The sequence below is a fragment of the Anomalospiza imberbis genome, chromosome 13 (genome assembly GCF_031753505.1).
Source record: "Anomalospiza imberbis isolate Cuckoo-Finch-1a 21T00152 chromosome 13, ASM3175350v1, whole genome shotgun sequence".
NCBI lineage: Eukaryota > Metazoa > Chordata > Aves > Passeriformes > Viduidae > Anomalospiza > Anomalospiza imberbis.
The window spans coordinates 2,028,131-2,052,435 of NC_089693.1; the positions used below are offsets into that span (position 1 = coordinate 2,028,131).

General features: G+C 41.7%; 1 protein-coding gene across 9 annotated transcripts in view; it reads left to right on the forward strand.

Annotated features, from left to right (window-relative positions):
- Positions 1-24,305, forward strand: part of MEGF11 (multiple EGF like domains 11) — a 273,843-nt gene that overhangs the window by 48,780 nt on the left and 200,758 nt on the right. For all 9 annotated transcript variants that reach the window (XR_011003600.1, XR_011003601.1, XM_068203530.1 and 6 more), the window contains one exon: positions 23,948-24,060. The gene's annotated coding sequence lies outside the window, so the exon portion shown is untranslated. The remainder of the gene's footprint in view (positions 1-23,947; positions 24,061-24,305) is intronic.

Below are 24,305 nucleotides of genomic sequence, written 5' to 3' on the forward strand. Positions count from 1 at the left end.
AAAAGAAAAAAGGCTGGTTTTTTAGTCTGTGTGCTTGAGGTGAAGCTGAAGGAAGCTACTGACATATTTGCTGTTATGGATTTTGACAGAAAATTTGCAGGTTCACAGTCTTGGAAAGTGTTAAGTACTTGGATTGTCTCAGCTCTATGAATCTTCCTAGGTACTCAGTGTGTTGCAAGACAACTGTAAACAGCTTCAAGAAACCTTCAAGCCATCAGCTGGGGCATGTTTGAAACCACACAGTGTTTTTAAAATATTGTTTAGTGATGCCAAAATTTAAAAGGCTTTACTCGGTAATTTAGCTGTAATATTTCACCTGGTGTAGATCTGTTACAACCCGCTGGGAAATATCTCACAGAATGAAGGTATGGGTTGCTTATATGAGCTCTCAAAGAATGTCCCTTTTGTATGCTGGGCTTTCCACAGTTATCCTTAGGGTTTGGTTTAAATCCATTAAACTCAAGGAGTGATCACCATGGGATGCTGGAGATGTGCACAGCTCTTTGGGAGCAGCAGAAAGCAGCTGCCTGTGTCCCACCTTGGAGAGTGGCACAGTTCTCCACAGTGCCTGCCAATCCATGCCTGAAACCACTGGGGTTAAACTGCAGAGCTCTGTGAGAAGCAGAGGGTGAACAGCTCCAGTGCTTTGTCTACCAGGATATTCTTTCCTTAGTATTTTCTTCCAAGAGAAATTCACATTCTATCAAAATGAGGGTGGATTGCCTGCTTGATGCCACTGTCCTACTGTTTCTACTGGGTAAAGGAAAACTCTTTCTTCCCACCCTAAATAAGAATCTGGATCTTTGGCCTGTAAAAGCTGTCTTCCTCTTGATCTTAAATGATGGATAATGATGGATCTTCAAAGTGTGACAGCTTCATCTTTTCCTTTTTCCCTCTCAACAGTGTCTAGACATTATTTAAACCTTCAAAAATGTTTCCATAAAGAAAAAAAAAAAAGCCCCGCCTATTCTCCTTTCCTATACAGAGAACTAGGAGGCTTCATTTTGGTGAAAAAGGTCCCTTATTTCAGGAGTTATTTGCCAGATTCTGAGCTTTCAGGGCAAACTGCCAACCCCACGGTTTCTGCAGGCATCTGGCAGGTCACTGAACTGGTTTATAAGGAGTTATCATATAGTGATTACTTAGATGGCTTGTGGTAATGCTATAATGGCAGTTCAATTAATATGATAAGATCTTAATGGGTTGTGTAGAATATTGTCTTTTAATCTATGCAAAGAGCCAAGGGTACAGCAGAGGTGCATATAAATCTGACTAAAGCCAGAGTGCTCGTGCCTCTCACTTGCTAAACCCCAGCTTTTGGTCCACTGCAGGCAGAGGAGTTGTGTAGGACACTCATTTTTCCTGGTGGTGATAATATTGTTGGTGAAAATTCTGCCCACAGAGGGGATATAGAAAGGACCTGTCTCCAAAAATAGAGGCCTCAGCTCCTACTCAGGGAAAGGAGATGCTTGATCAGCAAAGGAGTGTCTGACAGGCATATCAAAGGCCAGAACAGTGACCTGTGGGCTGAAAAACATTTCAGGAGTTTCAGCTAAAAAGTTGAGCTTTTTAGATAGAAGTTTTAACAAATCTGCTTTATTGAGCTCAGTTTGTGACTCCTGGACACGTTCAAATTTAGGGATGGCTCTCTCTATAGCAAATAAAAGTCAAATGCCAGAAGCCTTGTTTTTCTCACTTACCTTTCCCTGGCCCATTAGAAGTGTCTTCAGCCCCTGAGAATTCCCAGACCAGTTTCAAATCTGGGAATTGGGCACAGAGAAGAGTCCTGTCATAGAAACTGGTAAGGGACCTTCCAGCTCTATTGCACACAAGTTTACCTGGGCTAACAAAAGTCATAAATCCTCATCAGTACCAAAGTGGTGTTATTGTAGGAGCATGGCATTACATAAGACTTGGTTGCCTAGTTTAGATGTAAATTATTTCCATTTAAGTTTGTATCATCTGAATGCAATGGGGCATGGGAATGTCTCAGCCAGCAGGGCTGTCAAATCTTGAGTTTTTTCAGTTCATATTCACAGAATCATTTAGGTTGGAAAAGCTCTCTAAGACCATCAAGTCCAGCCGTTCCCCCAACACTGCCAAGGGACACTGACCCATGTCCCCAGGTGCCACAGCCACAGGGCTTTTAAATCCCTCCAGGGATGGGGCCTCCAACACTGCCAGGGTTTGACAACCGTTTTGTTAAAGAAATTTTTCCCAATATGGAACCTAAACTTGGAATTTTTCTTTGCTGCTACAGATTAATGTAAAGGAACTGTGGTAGAAAACTTCCTGCAGGATCTGGGAGGGAGAATTTGGGCATCAGTTGTGACAGTTTTACACAGGGGAAGGGTATGGAGGAAATACAAAGAGCTGCCCGTGGTCAAGGTGAACTACTGGGACATGGATGGTGAGGAGGAGATGGGAAGCCACAGGGAGGAAAGGAGCAATAACTGCCTGATTCAGACCCTGAAGGCAAGAACAACCTTCCTGTGCTGAGAGGAGGGGATGGGTGTGAAGACTCAAAGGTTTGGACATGGTTAATAATTCAGAGTTTCTTGACTCTGAAAGTCAAACATTTCTTCAGTGAGAACCAGAACTATCCTGTCCTTAATGAGATGAGTTCCACAGTTCCAGCGGAGGGAACAGGATCTCTCCAGCATGTCCAGCGCTATCACAGTAGGATTTCTTGCCCTTCTGAGTAATTCTGCTGTGCAAAAAGGTGATGCTAAGCTTAGACAGATGTTTTGCTGCTCTTCCTCTTCAGTGGTCAGGTTGTTCATTCCACACCTTGCACATGGGCTATGAATAAACTGCAGCCTGCAGTTCTCAGAGAGCAAGGGAGCATTTACTCCATGGTTTTGAGCACATTCCCTCAGCTAGAGAAACATTCTGTCTTTATTCTGTTTTTCCACCTCTGCCTTTTTATTAGGAAAGAGGACTGCATCTTTAATGCACTATTTTACAACCTTTTATGTAGAAAGATTAACAAAAAGGAACCACACTTAATTTAAGATGACAACTAAGGTTTGCCTCTGGATTCTTTCTTGGCAGGTGTTCCCTTAGTAAATTACATTTGACAACCTGAAATAAATTCAAACAAAAATTTATGCCTGCATTTGCTCACAGGGCTGTGGTTCATCAGACTGTGTGGTTAAAAAGCTATGAAAAGTTACAACTAATTTAAAAATTTATTTTTAGAGAACCTATATGGACTACTGATGCTGAAACTTTGTTTAAGTAAAATCACATTTCTGAGCATGTGGAGGTAATTTTTCAGTTGATAATAGAGTTACTTATAGATGTTTGTGCAAGAAAAAAGAAAACAGCATTACGAAACAGGAAGAAATGAGTCATAATGATACACTTTCAGTTGCAGTTTAACACAAAAAAGGTTTTAGAAACATAACCAAGGACACGGCATCATTGAAATTTTCCCAAAGGAGAAGTCAATGTTAGCCGAGATTGCCAGAATTTACTTTAGCTATTACTATGGATGAATAATTATGCTCAATTCAGCCAGTGATATGGGTTCACAGCAGGTTAATTGGTAATAATGGGTTTCATTCCAAACAGTGAGGAATGATTTTTCAACCAAAAAAATGCTTTCACTGAGAGCTGAAGATGTCCTTGCTTTCTGTGCTCCACAGTCACAATAGCACGTGTAGGACACCAGGGCTCTGGGTTCAGGGAGCTGCCCTGGTTGCTCGTGGCTATTGACAAGGGATGGAACAGGCTGAAGCATCATCTCAGCTGGGCAACCTTGGCCTGCTTTTAAAAATTATTTTCCTTCCCCCTGGCTAAAGTTTGTGTCTGGACCAAGGAGAAAAGAAGGATCTTGTTAAAATCCCCGATGCAGGGGATTTTAACCCCGATAAATCGACCTTTATCTCTGTTGCAGAGGTGTAAACACAGAGTGAGGCATTTGAAGAAAAGAACTCACTATAAATTGGCCTTAGAAGAATTTTCTGTGCTTGTGCCCACGGAATAGCATGGGAGTTCTCCATCCCTTCCTCACTGCACCATATAAATAATAATGAAGCAGGAATAAGTTTATTGATTGTGAGCTGGCTCAGAAAAGGATCTGAGCTCTGAATTCAGAGTCTTCTCTCCCTTCAGCACCTTCCCCTGAGACAGGGCTATCGTTTGTCATGTGCACACATGCCCAGGAATGAGGAATATCAGTGTGTAGGACAGAAGATGTGAAAACAGTTCACCCTGGATAAGCTTCCTCACCTGGGTTACACCCCAAGTCATCTCCCTTGAAGTGTTTCATCAAATTCTTCCATCCTTCACCTTCTGTGGACGATTTACTGTCTCAGCATTCAAGTCCTTGTTTTCCCTGTGCTTCCTAAATTGTGGTTTCTGCATTTGAGGATCCCAGTGGCTTTATCAGAAGCTCTCCAGACAGCAGGGAGTAAATCTCAATTTAAAAAAGAAAAAAGAAAACCCTCAATATTTAGTCCTTTCATTAGTTCAAAAAGAAGGAAAAAGCCCCAAACCTCTGTATGCATGTTCAGAAGCTGCTGTGTCTAGTCCTGTTGGATTTGTATGCAAGTCATTCCATACAAAGAGAAGTTGGAAATACATTAATAGGACATTTCCAAGGTTGAAATATTTGGGCTGTTATTTTCTCCTCTACCCTAACTGATGTTTCTTTGTAAAGTTCCCCAGAGAGAAAAATGCTGTTAAAGTGTTTGGATTCTTCCCCACTTTGATGAGTCAGTGCCCCACACTCTGCCTTGGGATCTGTTAGAGCTGTAGCACATGGAGAGTCCATGGAGATGAGCACTGAATGAATGTTTCCCTCTCAGCCCCCTAAGTCTGGAATCACAGGGCTGTGGGACTGAGCAGTCCCCAGCCAGGCTGGCCTGGCCACTCAGCTCTGCCCCTCAGCCCTTCCTGCCAAAATATCAAAAAAATTTAGAGTATTTCCTGTGAGCAGTGCCTGCAGCAAGGCATGGGAGCAGAGATACAAATGCCAAATTCAGGCTGTTTAGACATAACAAGAGATTCAGCAGTGGGTCAGTGGATTGGAAGTGGAACACACACCTGTGCTCTGCCTGGTGCTGTGAGGAATGGGCTCAGCTGGGAGCTCTGTGTCCTTCCAAACATGAGTTTTAGACAGTGGGAAAGAAGGTTGTGAGTTTGGTCCTCATATGGGCCATTCACTTAAAAGCTGGACTCAGTGATCCTTCTGAGTCCCTCCAACTCAGACCATTCTGGGATTCTGGGATTCTGGGATTATCCACCTGGGCCTTTTATGCACAGTGTGGGCCTTTTCTCTGCTGAGCTTCTACTGTTCTGTCTTTTGACTGTGCTGCTTGTATTATATTAACTTCCCATACATTTTGTAGATTTTCCTGTTGAAAATTTTCCACTTTGTTTACTTTTATTTTAATTTCTTCTTGATTTAGTCCTGTGTGATCTTTTTCCTTCCTTGCTCTTTGAGACCTTCAAGCAGAAGGTGTTTGTTAGCTGTCCTGAGGAAGGCTGGAGCCTCTGCTAAAAGTCATCCCCATTTATGTGGACACAGGTAACCCTGAAATACTGACCAGCACTTGCCCTTTCCTCTCCCCAGAGGTACTGACTGCTTTGCCTGCCATTAATTACACCACCTGCAATCTCACCTTGGACTTTTAAAACCTTACGTGGTGTTTTTACTCCAAGAATGTCTCAGATACAAATTGCAGGTAATTATCTACATCCATCATCCTTCCCTGTGTTTCATTAAACATGGAATGGTTCTGCACTGCTGTCTTGACTTCTCTGTTCCGTTTCCCTTTCTGCCCATCAGTGTCATTAAGGAATTTTTGCTTCCAAGGTCTTCAAAGGGCAGCTAGGATGAAGTCTCAGGAATTGGAACACCGCATATTAGAACAACACCACTGCAACCTCCCCAAAATAATAAAACATCCAGCATCTGTCTTGGGTAGAATAACCTTTTGCTTCAGGCTTTCTCACTCCTGGGAGCTGTATTTTACCCTGAGGAAATATTTTACTGCTTTTGTTCCCTGAGTCTGCCACCAGAGTGATATATGTAGATGTATTTAATATGCTCTCCATGCAGAATCCGAGGTGACCTATCCATCCTTCTCAGATTCAGGAGCCTGCCTCTGGTTTCACTGACCAGGAAGGAGCTCTCCTCCAGTCAGGGAGCTAATTCCAGTCTGAAGTTGGTGAAAGTAATGAATTAAATCATGAGATTGTTCTGTGACTACAGGAGTGGAGCTTTTCCAAGTGCTTTCCTTGCAGTGTAAATCACTTGGATTCAGATCCTGAGCTTAACTGAATCACTCATTCCACTGAAGCTTTGAAACAATCCAAGGAATCTGCTCACTTCCTCAGGCAAGTGAGAAGGATAGCATGTGATGCTCTGATTTAGGAGCAGATCTAACACTTTTAAAAGTCCAATTAGAATCACAAAATTCTTTGCATTTGAATGCATTTTGAACAACACAATTTAGATAAGAAATAAATCTATTTTGCAAATAAAGTTTCAAAATGTTGCTACTCTAGCAGCTGAATGAGTCCTACAGATGTGACAGGAATGCTTTGAAATGTAGCAAAACGCTTTTTAGCCTGTTGAAGAGCTAGAAATTGCTCACATTAGAATAGAAATGGGTAGTAAATTTATATAATAAATGATGAGCAGTCTGAAGTGCGTGGATCAGACATTCAAATTAGTTTCTCTTGTAACTCCAATGAAATTTAAGATGAAAAGGGAAGATGTGAAGCAGCACTTGACCAACGTGCAAGGTCCTGTACCTGGGTCAGGGAAGGAGAACATCCAAGGCCAGGCTGGATGGGGCTTGGAGCAGCCTGGGCCAGTGGAAGGTGTCCCATGGCAGGGGATGGGCAGGGATGGGCTGGATGGGCTTTAAGATCACTTCCCACCCAGACCACTCTGGGATTCTGTGAATACCTGAGAGGTGAGATTCAGAGGGATGCTGTGAATACCTCATTTGGCAGAATTCGTATGAAAAATCAGGCATTCATGCAAATGAATGTTTTCTAGTCCAGATTCACTTGCATGCCTCCAGCATGTGAATAGTAAGGAATCTGAACTACTTGGACTGCTGCTTGGACTAAATGTAGCATTTTTTTAAAATATCTTTTTATTTCTATAATATTTTCAATTTTGCAGGTGCTCTGAACCAGCAGGTGATAGTGACAATATGGTGATTTATCAGCTGAAGAAGTGCTCCAATTCTCCTGCATTTCTCTATCAGGATGTGAATTCCTTCAACCATAAACCAGACTCCTAATTATTTATATATTGATTATATATATATATAAATTATTTCTGACCCACACTCTAAGAGATTTATTGGCGTAAAATCCACTTGTTGATTTTTATTATACTCTAGGTGGTAGAAAAGGTTTTGACTGATATCCCATGATGATATTAATAATATTGTTTGTATATTTTAATGATTGTAACTCAGCTAAATGAGGATATAGATCTGCAATGCCAACATATTAATTTTGTAGTAGTACAAACATCTATTTTTTGTTAATGCAACTTCTAGGTTCCCTTTTAATTTCATCAGCTGATCCTCGTGCTCGTGTGCAGGAGCAGGCAGAAGAAGCTCCAGAGTCATCCATCACAATTTATAAAAACTTTTCAGCAGTGTGTGGGTTGTCTCATGCTTGCAGAGAGGATATAATTCACTGGCTGTTTTCTGCTGCTGAGGAAACAGAGCCCTTCTCTGAGAGCAGCAGGAACTGGGCTTCATTTATGTGGTTTTTTACCTCCTGATGGTCACAGAGTTCACGGAATGGTTTGGGTTGGAAGGGACCTTCAACACCATCTTGTTCCAATCCCAGTTTCCTCTAGACCAGGCTGCTCCAAGCTCCATCCAGCCTGGCCCTGATCCTCATATCCCTTCACTCTGAGAGTACAGCACAGCCTTATCTCACAAGGGAAGTTTAAATTATTTCCCCTCACCATTAAACAGATGCCCTGGAAACATTTCTGAACAAAACAGGTGAGACTAGAAAAGGTTTAATTACAGTCAGGGCCTTTCCATTACAACAATTGTGTCCCATGAGGTTCTTTGTCATCTTCCCTTTAAATAACTGATCCAGTTGAACAATTCCACTGATGTCAAACAGAAGGAAGTGTTTTTTTCATGCTCATATTTATGTTTATGCATTACAGGTGTGTATAACATTCGTGTAACACTGTACACACAAAGTTGGATGGCCCAGATCTAAAACCAAATTTCAGTGTCTGCCACTGCTACCAGGTAGAAACCATTGAAGCAGAACCACAAGGAAAATAAAAAGCAAACTTGAACATGGGGGTATTTTACTGGTGTAAGTGTTGTTGATGGACATTCAGGTGTATCCTGTACAGCTCTGGAAAAATCAATACCCAAGTTCCTTCAGTGCTGCTTGAAAAATTGTACAGTGACTGACACAGTGACTGGTTCACAAACAGCTTTGGAGGGCTGTGAGTCCATGTGTGCTGCTGATTTAGAGCTGGGAGCTCATCTTTTAGAAGGTAGTGGACAGAAAGCAATCAGTGAATTAGATTGTGAAAAAGTAAAAGGTTTGCAGCTCATTTGCTGCAAAACCCTCCTTGGCCCTGATTTACCAACCTTCCTAAACTCTTGTGAGGTCTCTGTATCAGCTGTTCCTATGGAGTAGACACTTGAGTCAGCAACAAGAGCAGACACTTTTGTGGTAGGATGCTGTTAATCAGAAAACAATTTTGGCTTTTGGAAAAACCAAGTCCCCTGTGGTGTCAGTTGGGCAGCAGCTGCGGTGGGGTGTGCAGTGTAAGGTGAAACATTTCAATCCTCAGACAAGACTCCAAGGAGTTCATTTTAAAGAGAGTGATGGTTTAGGAGTTTATACATACTGCAATATAATAAATTATAGCTTACTTTGAAAAAGCTGATCAAATAATTGGTCATTACCAAGAATTTGTCTTCTTGGTACTAGTTAAGTAAATGTACATGAAAGATCCCACTGTTTCCATACTAAAGAAGCTGGAGCTGAATACTTGTTGAAAAATAAATCAAATTGGTGGTTTAAGAACCACTGATCTGTAAAAATGAAATTTAAATTATATTCTACTGCAGTTTTCACATTCAAGACATGAAAAACATATCTAGTACATTTCCAGCATCTGGCAGTTATCTGTGGCATTATAGGAACTTTCATCCCTGGAACACTAGGCCATATCCTTCACTGGAAAAAATCAGTTTTAACCCAGTAATGACTTTGTTAAATACAGTGTACAGTGCTCTTGCACAGGAATCCTCCTTTTATCCAAAGGTCTCAGAACTTGATAGCTCTGCCCATTAAAAAAGTAAACAAAACTTTAACCTTCCTTCAGAGATTCATCAGAAAGGTCAGTGCACAGTTCCCTCCAATTTCCCAGGCTCAGCTGGGAGCTGATTAAAGCTGCCAGCTACAACTTGTCAGTTTTGTCAGAGACAACTTGATAAACCCTTTGTTATTCACTTTGCTGTGTGTTATAAATATATTTATCTTCCTCTGTCAGGCATGGACTGGACAGGTGCTAAAGAAGCAGTTAAGCTCTAACATTAATCTCTCTAACAATGTCATTGCTTAGTAACTCAAACCAAAACCATGGGCAAAATATTCAGGAACTTTCTCTAGTTCTTCTTACAGGTGACTGGAGTGGTTAGGGAGAAAATGTTTGTTATTCCAGGAGGTTTCCAGCAAGTCTCTGTCTGTAAAATCAGAATATGTGACTGGTTGTTATTTTGTGTCTCTGGAGAAATTTTCCTGAGCTTTCCTGGGTGTATTTGGGAACCAAATATTATCTGAAATCAGCTTTCTCCCTTTCTGTAGTTGCTGAGGCTTGGCAGGCATCTCCTACTGAACACAGAGATCACATTCTGCAGCTACAGGTTTAGGCATAATACTGTTAATCCTGGCTTTTTCCAAATCAAGTAGGACTTGTGAGTAAAACCAGGTTGTATAAAGTTAATTTACCCTAAGTAGAACTGTTCAGCCATTGAATGTCTTCAGTGAGGTTCTGCAAAGCTGGTTGTTTTTCCTTTGAGTTTGGTCTGAAAGATTTTTCCTTACAGAGGTAGAGCTAAAGCAATAAAAGGCTGTATTGCATGACCTGCAGAATGCAAGAGCAGTTCCAGAAGGGGCTGTGCTGTGCAGGTGTCCCTGGGAGCACGCACAGCCCAGTGTCACCCTGACACCTGCTCTGAGCTGGGCTCACAGCACTCAGAGTGAGGGCTGCCTGAGCACAGGCTTCCTTAATCCCAGAATATCAAACTCTGGCAGAGCTTGTGCGCTGCCTTGCAGGAGGGAGAGTTCCTGGTCGCAGGAGAAGGGCTGCCCATCTCCAGTTGCCAGCATTTGGATGGGAACTGACTCAGTTTCACAGGCCTGTTTTGATTAAGGCCAGAGGCCTTAATCCCTGCCTCTCTAAATGAGTTTAGGGGCTACATTATGACATAAACTATTATAGACAGGTGTGTGCCAAAGCATTCACTGTTACTTCTCCTCTAAAAGGTCTGAATTCATTCCAAGTCTTTGACGTCCTGGGAACTTTCTCAAGGACTTGAAACTACATATTGCCATTCTCTAAGACCAGTGAGTTTCAAAATGTGCCATCCACGTGAGTCTGGAATGGACAAAAGAGCAAAGGGCAGAGTGTGGCCTGGGTGGGCAGGTGTGGGGGAGTGGCGGAGGGTCACTTTTAGAATCTTCCATTCATTTCCTGTTCCTGCTTTCCAGTCTCATGCACTGTGAGTGTGTGTCACAGTTTCTTTCATTTCTCAAGGGTCATGAACAAACAGCACCGTTTTAGGATTTTCACAGCATTTCTGAAAAATTCTCTGCCTTTTGGACTTGTCTGGAATATTATTTCAAACTGCAATAAATTGAAATCTGTGTTGATATGCAGCACTTCCTCAGAGGCTTTACTGTGTTCTGCTCTCAGAGCTGGAAGATATGTCTTTTGGTTACACTTAGAATTACAAGCAACGTAAATTTAGTGGTTTAAAAAATTCCCTCCTGGACTTTTCATCACCCAAACTGGTATTTGTATGTTTGAACATGCTGTTCTCTGTAAGACAGTCTGTTCAGGAATCAGGAATGAAGAAAGACAAACAGAGGATTTCTTCCAGGTCATGTCTGAGTGAAAGCGTTAATGTGAACATGCTTGTAGTAGACTTTAGTTTCTAGTTATAATCAATACTTGACATATTTTTCCCATGATTAAATTAAAGCTGGGAAAGTGAGATTTCCCTGAGGAGAAAACAAGTGGCAAAAGAGTTCATTGGTGATCTGCACCTAATGAAATAAGTGCTGTAATTACCTCTACTCTCATTCATTTCTTTGCCCCTGCTCCCTCCCCCTGGCCTGGTGCCCAACAACTTTCTGGCTTATCACCCACAGCAGAGAAAGAAAGAGATCACACAGGTGGCCTTGCTTTTTCAGGGCTCTGCAGGATTCCTTAGGAGCGAGGTAAAGAAAAATTGTATTAGAGCTGTGTTTCTTCTGCTTACTATTTTCCAACAAAATGAAGAGGCACTGAGCATCCTTAAGGTTCCATGTCAGCATCCACAGGGCGTGAGAGCATTTTCCTCATCAGGAGTGAGGACAGCCTGGCTTCCCACCAGCACAGCCATGGGACACTTCAGGCTCCTGGAAGGATATTTTTTTCCCTAGAGGCTGGATTGGCAGTTGGTGTTCTTTGCCTTGTGCTCCCCTGCATTTTTGCTAAGGCTGGGTTTTACCCTCCTGGGCTTGAGCAAGGTGTGGGATGTGGATGTTCACCACACCGCCGTGCTGACACCTGCACAGGGGTCAGCTCCTCACAGGTCCTCTTCCTGCACATCCATCCCTGCCTGGGCACTGGGATTGGTGGTGTCAGGGACTGACTCACTTGGTTCTTTGAGGGCAGTTCCAGGAAAATGAAAACAGGAATCAAAATAGCTTGAAGAAAGACATCAAGTAGAAAAATGTGACTGGAACCATTTAAAGAGTATTTTCTGGAAAATTATACTCAAGCCTTATCTTCCCCACACCAGCAGTTTGATTAGATTCTGAATGAGCCTTTTCAGAGCCCTCCTGGCAGGTCAGCCAGAACTCACCTGCCTCTGGGAGCCAGCTGTAGCTTTATTTCTTTTTTTCTAGGAATAGAACTCAGCAATTGCTCCACCATTAATGATTTCTGCATCCTGAGTCTCTTTCCCTGTGACTTTTTGAAGGATTAACCATTGGAAACAAATTATTCTTTTATACCTCACATTTTTTTAAGATTTCTTTTAGACCATGAAAATAATTAAGCTGTTTTGAATCTGGAAAATTGATATATTAAATAAGATGTCTGGGTTTTTATTTTGAAATCAAACTTTCTTTGTGCACTGCTACTGACCAAGGAAAATCCTTTAACAATTCCTGACAAATACAGATTTTTATTCAGCTTTTCCTGTGAAAAGGGTAAGAATGTTGCAATTTGTGCTACATTTCTGAGGTACCTGCTAACAGACTGTAAGATTATGTTCCCATGCAAACTGAAAATTATGGTGGCTTTAAATTAAAATCAAGAACTCAATCTTTATGACATTAAATCAGAGGCAGTCTAATGCTATCCTGCCTACAGTTATTTACAACCCAGATGTTTACAGAAGATGAACCAAGCTCTTTATTTTTATTTTTTTTATGGAACTACTGTCTCCTCATTAAGTCCCTGCTCGGCGCTGGCCCAGGTGGCTCTTTGAGGCAAACATTGTTTATGACACATCTCCGAGCTGATTCAGAGCTGAGCAGAGATAAACTGGGAATAATCCCACTGCAAAAACAAGCAATAGTTCGGGTGTTCGACTAGCAAGGTGGAAAATTGCTCTGACAGTTATGATGTTGTTCCATCTTTTCCTAAGACTTAAACATCATTTCCTTCCAAGGCATCACTGCTGCCGTGGTTCCCAGCACTCTGCAGCCTCCCTTGTGCTGGTCATACTGGTCATACTGGTCATACTGGTTGTGCTGGGCACTGAGCACAAGGGCCCGCTGCAGACTGGGCCAAAAAACCTCTCTAAAAATTTCCACAGGTTATTTACCAAGCAGGAGTTCTTCCCTGTTGTTTATACTTGTACACCTTACACTGAAGCAAACTGCAAAAAATGAAATACAGGGAGCAGGTTTATCAAGCTGAGTTTCACTTTTATATACTGAATTATGAGCATCCAGCTATTTCTTCATGGAATTCTCTTTAGCCTCTAATTAATATGAATGCAGAGCCCAGAGGTTGCATTTCTATTTTCTAGATGTAAAGTTTTGATGATAAAAGACAACTTGATGGGATTAAGAAGAATTTGGTGACTTGAATGCTTGAATCTAGAATCTTTGTATTCTTTTTCCCTTATTTATTATGTTTTGGGGGTTTCAGCTGGGAAAGCTTTGAGATGTCAGAGTTCTTGCCTGTTCTTTGCTTGCTCAAATGGCACTCCATGATTAATCTGAGGGACTAATGAGCTTTTCAGTATCAGTGGGTTTTAATAGAGGAAGAACTGGATGACCTTGTGCACTGTAAAAACAGCAAGAAATTTAATACAGCAACTACAAAGATTAACTGCAATTAACTAAAATAATGTCAGTCTTTGCTGTGAGGTAGAGGCTCATCATTTGGATGTGACAGAGAAGAACAGAGATCTGGTTGCAGTCAGGTGTTCCAGGACTGATTCAATTAGGTATTTTTGTGCAGAGAGGGAAAAATGTCAGAACCTTTGTACATAGCAGTGTTCCTACAAGGCAGAGTGGGGATGGGAGAGGTCATGAATGAGCAGAAGAATAAATCTGGCAGAAAGAAATAGAAACCTCTCTCATGTGAAAACTTGTTTATTCATGGACATCATAAAGGCCATAATTTTTTTGAGCTCGCTCACAGTGCCAAAAATGGCAGCACGAGGAGCAATGTGGCCGAGAACAAGCATCAGATGTGGGGCTGTGTGATGTCACAGAATCATTCTGTCACTCAATGCCAATGATTTCCAGGGCTGATTGCAAGCAATCATTAATCACTTTGCATTGAGAGCAACCAGCTCCTTAACATCTGGGGCAAGAACAAGTGGCACCTATTTAGCCAATGTTCTGCTCTCAGCAATTTCACACGTTGGCTTTCAAAATAAACCAAACTGGGAGAGATGAAGCAAGATTATAATTTTTTTCCCAGGAATTCAGATAATTGAAAACCTTAGTTTGCTTCTAAATTCAGTGTTCCCCACTCACACTGGCAAGAGTGTGCCAGAATGTCCAATGTGGAATTGATGGAGCTGCTGTAAGAACATTGACAATTTCTGAGTATTATTATACTTCTCTGTATGGTTATTAGAGAGAAGAGTGAAATAAGATGACAGCTGTTCATTTTTTACTCACCTGTGCTGGAAAAGGTGAGTACCTTGTCAAATCAGGTGTGTACTCAGATTATGGGATTAGAAAAATCTCCCAAACCCAGGGGTCAGTTACTATACATGGCTGATATAAAGCAAGAGCATTAGGATATATATTTCCCAATTTATATTTCCCAAAAGCAAAAATGTCTTGAGAAATGGGACCTAATAGAATCTGCCCTATGGTGTTAACACAATGCATTTATTCCACCCTTCCTTTTTAGTTTCGAACCAAATTTATTAAACCAGGTACGATGTTTCTGGTGAATCCCGCAGTGTTTCATAATAATGAAAAATTTCCCTTTGCCTTACTCCTGTGCCTGACAATCATAAGAAGTTACTTAGACAAGTTACATCAAATTGGAATATTTCTAAATGTAAATGTTTCTCAGTAGCTGGGGTCTCAGGCAGTCAAAGTGAGAGGTAGCAAAGTGCTGCATTTCTATGAGTTAATGAAATACTTTGCCTTTCTGTAATCGTCGTTCCCCAAGGATTGCAGTTGTTCCTTTGAAATCCTGCTTAATCTCCACAGTTATTTATTTTGTCAGTACCTTCAGTCGTGATGGTTTGCTGTCAATCATCCATTGTCAAAAGAGAAGTGAATTTCATCAAATATTCTGTAGGTGCTGTCCCAGAGCTGAGGAAGGATTTACCTGCAGCCCTTGGCATTGTAAATGAGACAAAGCTCATTAATGACATGGCTCATCTGCTCTAAGTGCCTCTGACAGGCAGGAGAAAGCAGAGCTAATGATAACTCATAACCCCAATGTCTTCTCAGAGTGGCCTAAACAGTAGTCATTGGTCTAAACATAAATCACAGACTTCATTTTTTGTGGTACATAATTAGATAATTCTCCAAAGAACTTTTTATCACATGCATTTTCATTAATTAATATTAAACGTCATTACCAGTCAACTCGGCTTGATCAAAGGAGGATAAGCTGCAGCAAGATTCTGAGAAATAACATACCATTTACTAATTATATTATTGATTTTCTGGTCTGAAGAATCCTCATTACAAGTGATCCAAAGTGGACCTTGCTGAGCCTGCTGGGGGTGCTTTGAACATGAGGAGTCGCTGGCAGTCCTGAGCCTCCCGCTCGCATAAATCACTCCTGGGCCTGCTTGTGCATCTGTTTTCAAAGGTGATGCTTTAATGGACTCTGAAAGCTGCAAAAGTGTGTTCTGTGTGGCTCCACATGAAAGAGGGAAGAGATTTGGGGTTTTTTACTCCTGATTTTAATCATTCGGAAAAGATTTTAGATCTGTAGGCGGATACTTTTGAACAGTGGAAATAATGTGGCATAGTTGATTTTAATTAGTAGGCCAGCCTAAGACAGAATTTCCCATAGCTCCCTGTGACTTTTTTTTTTTTTGGTTTTTAAGTGAGTTTTTAGCATTTTTTTCAAAGTTAATGATACATTCAGACTTTTCAAATTTTTATTTCATGTGAAGGCAGAAACAGAGAAAAAAACCAAACCCAAAACAAGCCATGAGGTGAATATTTGATTAGAACAAATGTGGATCTGAGAAACAGGAGCAACCTCAGATGTGTCTTATATAAGTTTAGTGCTTTCATAGGAAAATTGAAAGGAATTGAGATCAATAACATAATTATGAAACGTTACTCTTACCCTTAATTGCTTATACTTAAGAACATGAAAAGCCTAGATTTTAAAGTATGTGTGTCTGTATGTGATTAGCCTATTCAGTTGCATGAAATTTCAATTTACTCTCAATTCATGATAATAAGGTGAGATATTACTAGTAAATATTTTGTTTAGATTGTGAAGTTTGAGCATCTTTTAGAGCTAAACCACTATCCAGACTCCAGCTGACCCTTTTGTGCCTATTTTCATTGGGGTGTTAAAAGATTTTGACTAAATCCTTCAGAGGAATAACTTACAGAGAGATGAAAGTCTTGGTCAGAGTCAGTATTCTGAAAAAAAAAAGGTGTCTGAAAAATGAGAAGTTAACTGTAATTTTAAAAAATCAGCTTCCGATTTTCAGATTTTTAAGGTCTTAGAATAACATTCTAACAACTTCTGACTGCTCCGGTTCCCACCTACTCATTCCTACTCCCACCTTCTGTTTGATTTCCTAGTTAGCAAATCAAAGAATTGAAACAGGCTGAGAAATGAATGTCTGGGCTGGTGGGTGAGCTCCAAGCTTAAACAAATAAACAGACGAGCAAAACACATCCTATCCCTGCATCTGTTTGTGCCTGAGTCTGCTTTGGCAGAGGATGAGGAGTTCCGTTCCTCAGCAGATGAGGAGCACACACTGCAGTGTCTTTTCCACTTGGTAGAAAACCCAAAGGATATTTCAAGGTGTATTAACAGCACATTCCTCAAAAATCAATGTAAGGAGCTATTCTTTGAATAGGCCAGGTTATAAACTAGTAATCAAGGATTTATTCAGGTGTTTTGGTGTTGTGTTTTTCTATTTACCCCTTGTGGCAATTTTTTAATTGGACAGTGATTTCTCTGGCTCATGCACAGCTGTTAAATATCTCCAGCTTTGTGCCCAGCTCTAGCAGCAGTAAATCGTGGAAAGAGTTGAGTTAGGAGGAGATGAGCTGGAGTTTAGCTTCTCCATATGTGAAGAAAAGAATTCCATGAAAGGAAGCAATGCCATGGAAGAAGGAAGGAGGAGGAAAAGGTGGTAAGACACAAGAGTGGTGTGCAGGCTACTGAGGTTCCAGCAAGTGGCCAGAAGAGAGTTTACAATCACCTGTCCTGCTTCCACTCAAACATTTTCATGCACAGAGAAAACTCGTTTGTTCTGTGGCAAAGGAGGGATCACTAAATTACACAGTCTTGACCCTTTACCCTGCAGCTCATGGCACTCCTGGAGTCCCAGTAGGTGCTGGAATTCATAGCTAAGAGCATGGAAACTGCACAGGTTCCCTTGGAGACCAAGTGAGTTGGGTTGAAGTTTAAATAAATAGAGATACAATTGCCTGTAGTGATGTCTGTGAAGGGGATGTGGCAAGTGGCTGTTGATCTGGGAAGGAGTTCCCATAAAATCCTAAGTGGAATGCTCCAGAGGGGTTTTGGACAGTAGTGTGTGAGATAACAACACCTAGAAGTCGATGGTCAGAAAAAATGGCTGAAGAGGGAAACAGGACTCATGGCATGTACCTAAAGAAGTGGAGCAGGGGGAAGGAGGGGGATGATCTGTGGGGAGCTTAGAAACCCTTCATTACTGCTGTGCTCTGCAAGGGACATCAACATCAGCTCACACTTACAAATATAAGTTTTCCATGAGTGTGGTGCTAACAAAACCAAAAGTCTCAAGGCTTGTGTTTTTTTCCTGACTGTGCTGAGGCTGGTATCTGATGGGAGAGGAAAATGAGGAGCTCCCAGTTTCCTGCCAGACAGCACCTGGTGTGCCCACTTTGTGGAGAGGAGGACTTGGGTTTGGTTGGTTAGCAGGATAAGTGAGGTTTGCTCAGAGAACCTCAACACACAGTGAGCTCTGTTAAACTTTACACAAAGTTCAAAGTAATATAAGCAATTTTAAGCTCTGATTTTTTGGCCTCTGCAGAGAGATTGATAAAGGGCTGGTAATGAAGTGCTGTCCTTGGTCATCTGAGAGCAGTGGAGCTGATAGCGAGCTCTGGAGAGGGCTCAGTAAGAGGACTCAGCAGATGGTACATGTGAAAAGAACACAGAGAGAAAACTGTGCTTGTCTTACCTGATAGGAAAAAAACTTAATTAGTACATCTGAAAATGAAGGAGATTAAGTCTTAAAATTTCCCCATAAACTCTCTCTTTTATAATTTTCAATAATCTTTTTTCTCAAAACTGTTAAATAAGCCTTTAGTGTCAAATTTAGGAAGAGGGGGAAGAGGAAGCCAAGGCAGTTGCACGCACCAGTTGTTCAGGTCTGGTTTTGTCCGTAGTGGTTTTCCCAGCTCCTGTTTTCCTGCCAGCAAAAAGACTCTGGCTCTAACCTGAGTAGCTCCAGTGCCATCTGCATTGGACTGAGCTGGCACATCCAAATTCTCCCCAGATTCAAACTGGCACAGTGAACTCAGTGGACTTCAGCCATTTACACCAGTAGAGACTTTGGCTCGTGCATCTTCTTTGCCTTTCTTCCAGCTAAGATACTCCCTTGCAATCCTGCAGTTCTCTGTGGGTTTGCTCTTTCTGATGTGTTTATGAGTGTTCCTCCCTTGACTTTTTGACAGACATTTAGCACAGTGCCCTGTTACTGTAAGCCAGGTGCTTTTATCCCTAATGAAGAGTTTCCTGGAAAAAGAAAAAAATAAATAAACAATAGATAAAGTAGGTCATGGAGACAGCAGAGTCGAGAGCTTTGCATAGTGATGTAAAATTAAATAAGGCTGGGGTCATGTTCTCGTTTATCTCTGCAGTTACTGCTCTAACAAGGTCTGTGATGGTTCCCGGAAAGGTGAGGAGATTTTGGAGGACTGTTTAGATCTGCTGGGAGTTTTGGGCTCACAGAGGAGAAAGCAGACACAGAGTTGTAGGACCTGGCTGTTATCAGAGAGCATTTGCAGCTGCTGTTCTTGCCCATCTCAACCCACTGAGACCCCTCTCAGTGAAGGTGCAGCTGCTGCACTGGGAGTGATCCGGGGCCTCTGTGGTGGTGTAGCCTGAGGGCCTCCCTCAGTGCTGGGTGCTTGAGAGATCCAAGTTTAAGTCTGGATTGCAGAGATATTTTGCTTCTTGCAGTGACTTTCCCCAGCCCAGATGCAGCCCTTGATGCCCCGCACTCCCCTTGCCTGGTTCACAGTGGAATCCAGCAGGGATTGCAAAGATCTTCCTCTCACGCCTTCTCCGTGGCATCAGCTCTGTGTCCTAGCAAAGGGCACATCTGTTCAGCCTGTTTTCCATGTTGGATGCCTGAATCTGGCAGTTTATAGCCAGGCATCTGAGTAACCAGCCTGACTCTCACAGATTTGTGCATGCTCTGAAAACCAGGTAAATTTTGTGAACCTCCAACCTGAGGCTTTGATTGAACCAAATATCAATCCTCCAGTATTGACAGTGTTCCAGATGTGTCTGTAAGAAACACAGGAAAGCACAAAGGATTATTGCAGCTTCTGAGGAAACCTCTTGTATTTCAAGTAAAATTGGCAGTTTTTACGTGGCCACTCTAATTCTTAAGCCATTAGAAATCTAAAAATTGATTGAACGTTTATCTTATACCTACCAGACATGCACAGAAAAAGTTATGTTCTGTCTGGGATATCAATGTCTTTAATAGCAATGAAATTAAAAACTCTTAGATTAAGGTTTCAAGAGGCTGAGAGGGGAATGGAATGCAGGAGGAAGAAACCTGTATGCTGCTGTAGAAGGGAATTCCAGGGAAAATAAAGCTCTGGGAAAAGCCCCAGGAGAAGAGCTGAGGATAATGTGCTGTTGGACCAGTGGGGTCAGTAAAGGTGGAGATGCAGAGGTAGCAAACATTATTTCCTTTCTGCCTGCTGAAGATACTGAAGATAAAAAGCTTTTCCCTGTCTGCAGCATTTAAAAAAAAATACATGTTTTGCTTCAGTGTTCATTTTATTCCAGTGTTTGGTTTTGTTTTAGTTGGATTGGTACCTCAAAAGTCCAAGGAATTCACCAACTTGAAAGCCAAATTGGAAAAACTGAATCTGGATTTACAGTGCAGCTCCAAGGCTTGCAAACCAGCCTTCTCCCATAAATACTGCACTGTTTCTGGAAAAGAAGAGATGGATCTTTAAAATATGAGCTGTAGCATTGGGATGTGATGGCACTACTGTAGATCAGCAGCCATCAATCTGTGTTACTTAATTTGTCCCTGGCTCAGCTGTTCACTGTACTTGGGACTTTTTTGCTGTTTGTTTCATTTTATTTTCCTCTGAGAAAAATGAAGACAAAAAGAAAGGGTCAATTGTTCTTGACAAATAGAAGTAATTTTTAAAAATATATAACCGTAAAGGATATTTTACATTTTCAAACTGCTTTTTTTATTTTCTGACTTTCACAGATCACAGTTAATTTATTTCATAGTGTGTCTATTGAACATCCTTTCATTTTATTGCTTTTTACTCTGATTTTCAGGTCAACTTTATGTGCACTCTTTAAATGCTGTAAAAAAGTCTGTTGGAATAAATAGTGGAGGTGTTTAAACTAAATATTTAGAAACATTATTCCTCATCTGGGCATGGCTGTAACGCTCAGGTGGCTTTATTTCTCCTGGGTGTTCTGGGGATTGGAGGCCTTTGTTGCTCTAAGTGTCTCAGGAGGCATATGCTGTAATTGTTTGCCATCTTGCACATGGGCTGGGTGGGTGGCTGAGTGTGAGCTCAATTCAAGCTCATTTGGCTTCTCAGTGATGAGCTTTTTGATGAGTGTCAGACACTTTCTCTCCTGATGGAATGTCTGTGGAGGCTCCTCTGAAAAGGCATGGCACAGGGAATATAAATACACTGTTCAATCAGGAGCCAGTGTGGCTCCCCACACAGATTCCAGCAGCTTTAACATTCCACTAAATGAGATTTCTGGGAGCAGTGGAGAGGACACCGAGCCTGGCCCTTCCTGCCATCCCTGCTGCGGCTCTCAGGGAGCAGCCAAAGGCACAAAGTGCCTCTTCCTGACTTTCCTTGTTTCCCATGTTTTAGTGGAGAGGGTTCAGAGAAAGCTGCCCCAGGAGGGTCTCCAGCCTGCAGGACAATGTCAGTGGTGAAATCCTTCAGGGCCCAGGGTTTTGCCTTCGTAGCCTTCCAGCACCAAGCTGCTTTGGGCAGAAAGTGCCAGTGGAAGGTCAGCCCCTGTCCCTGGCAGGGCTTGGAAGGACAGCTCAGGCTTAGGCACTACCAGGGGCACAAACATTTCAGTGGGCTTGAGTTTGGATTGATAACTTCAAGGGCCAAATGTTCAAAGGGCTGGCTTCCAGTTTTACACTGGTAGTCGAGTTTACAAGTACAAAATTATGGGCAGAAAATCACAGAAAGTCTTTTTCCAAGCTGACCTTTCTGAAAAGGAGCCAGCAATTATGTGAATTTGGGCACTGGTTCAGCAGTGGTTTTAGGTGTTGTTAATGCAATATTTTCATTATATTTCTGCTGGACTATTGATTAACTGTTCAATTATTTAGGAAAAATAAGTTTAGCATTGTAGTGAATAATAGCTTTTTGGATGGGTAGTTGTGCTTTGCACAAGTGTTGGTGGAGTTTGTGTAAGAACTGACAAAATCCAGTCTGCACCTCCTCGTATGCTGGTAATAATCTCAGGGAGCGGATGGGCAATGCCAAACATGTTTGCACATTGTTGCTTCAGTGTATTAACACTTCTCAGTTTGTAACAAGCTTATTTTCAAAGCACCTGGCAGGCTGGCCACTCCTGTTCCCCTGGGGAAGATACTGAGGCTTTGAGAGCTCGCATGTCCTTAATTCCACCTGAAGTTCCAGAGCCCAGTGCTGTGTGTGGGCTCCGATGGAAAACACTGGATGCAGAACCTGGGGGGAGTTTGAGCCACCTCAGCCCAGCCCACTCTGCTAAGCCAGTGTCAGGCCTGGAACCTTTGCCAGTGGGATTCAAGCAGAGACACAGACACATCCAGCAACCTTTGTCTTGATAAACATGTTTCATTAGCCATAACTGAAGTAATCGCCCAGATTCCTTGCCTCTGACACATCTTTGTGGTATTTTGACCCAGTTTTCCTCTGAGAGCACTGAAGGAACAATCTTGAGCTTCCAAAAATAACATTTGATAGATTAAGCAGCACTTACTTCATTATTTATTCTCACTTAGCTGTGGCCAAGCTCCTGATGACTCCAGAAGTCAGCTCTGAAAAGCGTTAGCACTGAAGCAGATCTGCAGACTCCATAAGTTATCCCTGGAACTGTAACAATGTTCTCTCTAACAAGCACAACTCACACTGATGTATTTTAGAGCTTAGAAATTTTAAGCAACTTAAGAGTTTTGGATGTTCAGATCCCATTGGAATCAGCCCCCCAACCCAGTTTTGGAAAACTGAGCAACTGTGGTTCAGAGAGTACAAGGGAGAGCCATGAGGGCACTGCAGCAATGACCCTGGTGTGTTTATTCAGGCTTTAAAATAGAGCCTCTAAAATGAGATCTTGGAAATGGAATTGGTTCCTTTGTTGGCACTGAACAGCACCCACTTCACAGGAAGGTGCAGCAGAGGTGATGACTGTGGGACTGAGCACACAGGACTCGGGATGCAGGATTTCCCCATAAACTGTGAAAATCTCAGACTTTTGTGTTTGTTCTTTCATTTCCCAAGTCATGTTAATTACATGTTAATTCTTGTCTCCTGTCTCCTGCATTAATCGTGCAAGGTGCCAGCAGAGGGAACACAGCAGCCCAGGGCACAGTCTGCTTGTTTCTGCTACTTCTTCCATCACCTGAATTTCTCTGTGCTCAGATGATAAGAATCACATTGTCAGTGCTTTTGTATGCAGTACCTGATCCTTCCTGGAAGTGTTTATCTGTTTAAAACAGCTTTAAATTTTCATTAAAAAACAAACAAAACCACAACCTGTCACAGGCAATATTTCTGTTGGTCATGACAACAATTTTTGGAGGTGACTGGTGAGGTTGAATGGATTTGTTCTTGACTGCCCAGATTAAAACAAGCTGTTCTGAGCAGGTATCCTGAGCTCTGCAAATTATCCAGTCCTTTCATGGTATCTCAAGTTATTAATCATAAATGGAGGCATCCAAAAAAACCTGATCAGTTTTGAAACTCATGGCCTCATTTAGCTTTCATAACAGCTTGTTTCGAACAAAATCTGATGTGGAGCCAAATGAAGTGTGTGTTTAAATGATCCCTTGCCTAAACTATCATGAAAATTTCAGATGGGATGAGAAGAAGGAATGCCACCAAGGGCAGCTTGTTGGAAGCTTGCTACTACTTAGAGACTAAAATAGTGTAATCAGCAAACACTCCGTCACTTTAATGCTTCTCCAGTGAAATCCAACTTTTTGTTTCCTGGCTCAACCACTCTCTTGCATTTTCCTCAATTGCTCCCACACATACTAGGACCAATTTTTATTTTGGCACACCTCATTTTCCTGTTTGGGAGAAACCAGAGTTAAGAACAGAATTATTTATCTTGATGCGTGTAATACATTTTTGAAGAATCAACATGGCTTTGTAAAGCCTTTTTAACCTGTAAAAGCTCTTCAAAGGAAACGTGAGCATCAAGAAGGTGCAGTTAGATTTCCAGAAGGTTGTGCAAGGTCTCACATCAAACTTCCTGAAAGAAACTGGACTTTCTTGTTAGGATATTAAAGAAGGAAAAGTCTACATGGGAACAAAAATAGGTAGGAAATGACAGGAAACAAATTTCTGGAGGCTGGGAGGGTGCAAGAGGGATGTGTTACATCCCCCGTGTTCTTCCACTCTTTCCAAGTTCCCTGCTCTTGCCTGAAAGCAGGATAGTGGGATTGGTCTGAAATAGCACAATTATGTTCTGTTATCTAATTATTTTGACTGTTTTGTCCCATTTCTGCCTTGATATGTTTCTACACCCCCAAACACATTTCCTCTGACCCAGTTTTCTGGTTTTCCTGATTGCTCACAGGGCCAAGTGGCTTCCCAAGAGCTTTCTCCCACTCTCCCGTTGATGTGCCCTGTGTCTCCATGTGCTGGGGATCTGTAAAAACAGGATCCACTGGGAATTTTTAGCACTTTAAGGTAAGACTTTTTAACATGGCTCTTTGCTAAATGAGTCACTTGGAAATTTGTGGGGAAAATTCAGCCTAGGTTAACTGACTGCATAAACATTTCAACTTTATGATCTTCAAAAGTACGGAAGGATTTAAGAAAGGTGTATGCTACTGAAAAGCACCTCTGCTTACAGCTAGACATAAAATTAGGGGTTTTTTTTGCTTGGTTTAGAGCTCACTTCATCCCAAATTGAGGGAAAAACATTCAATTTA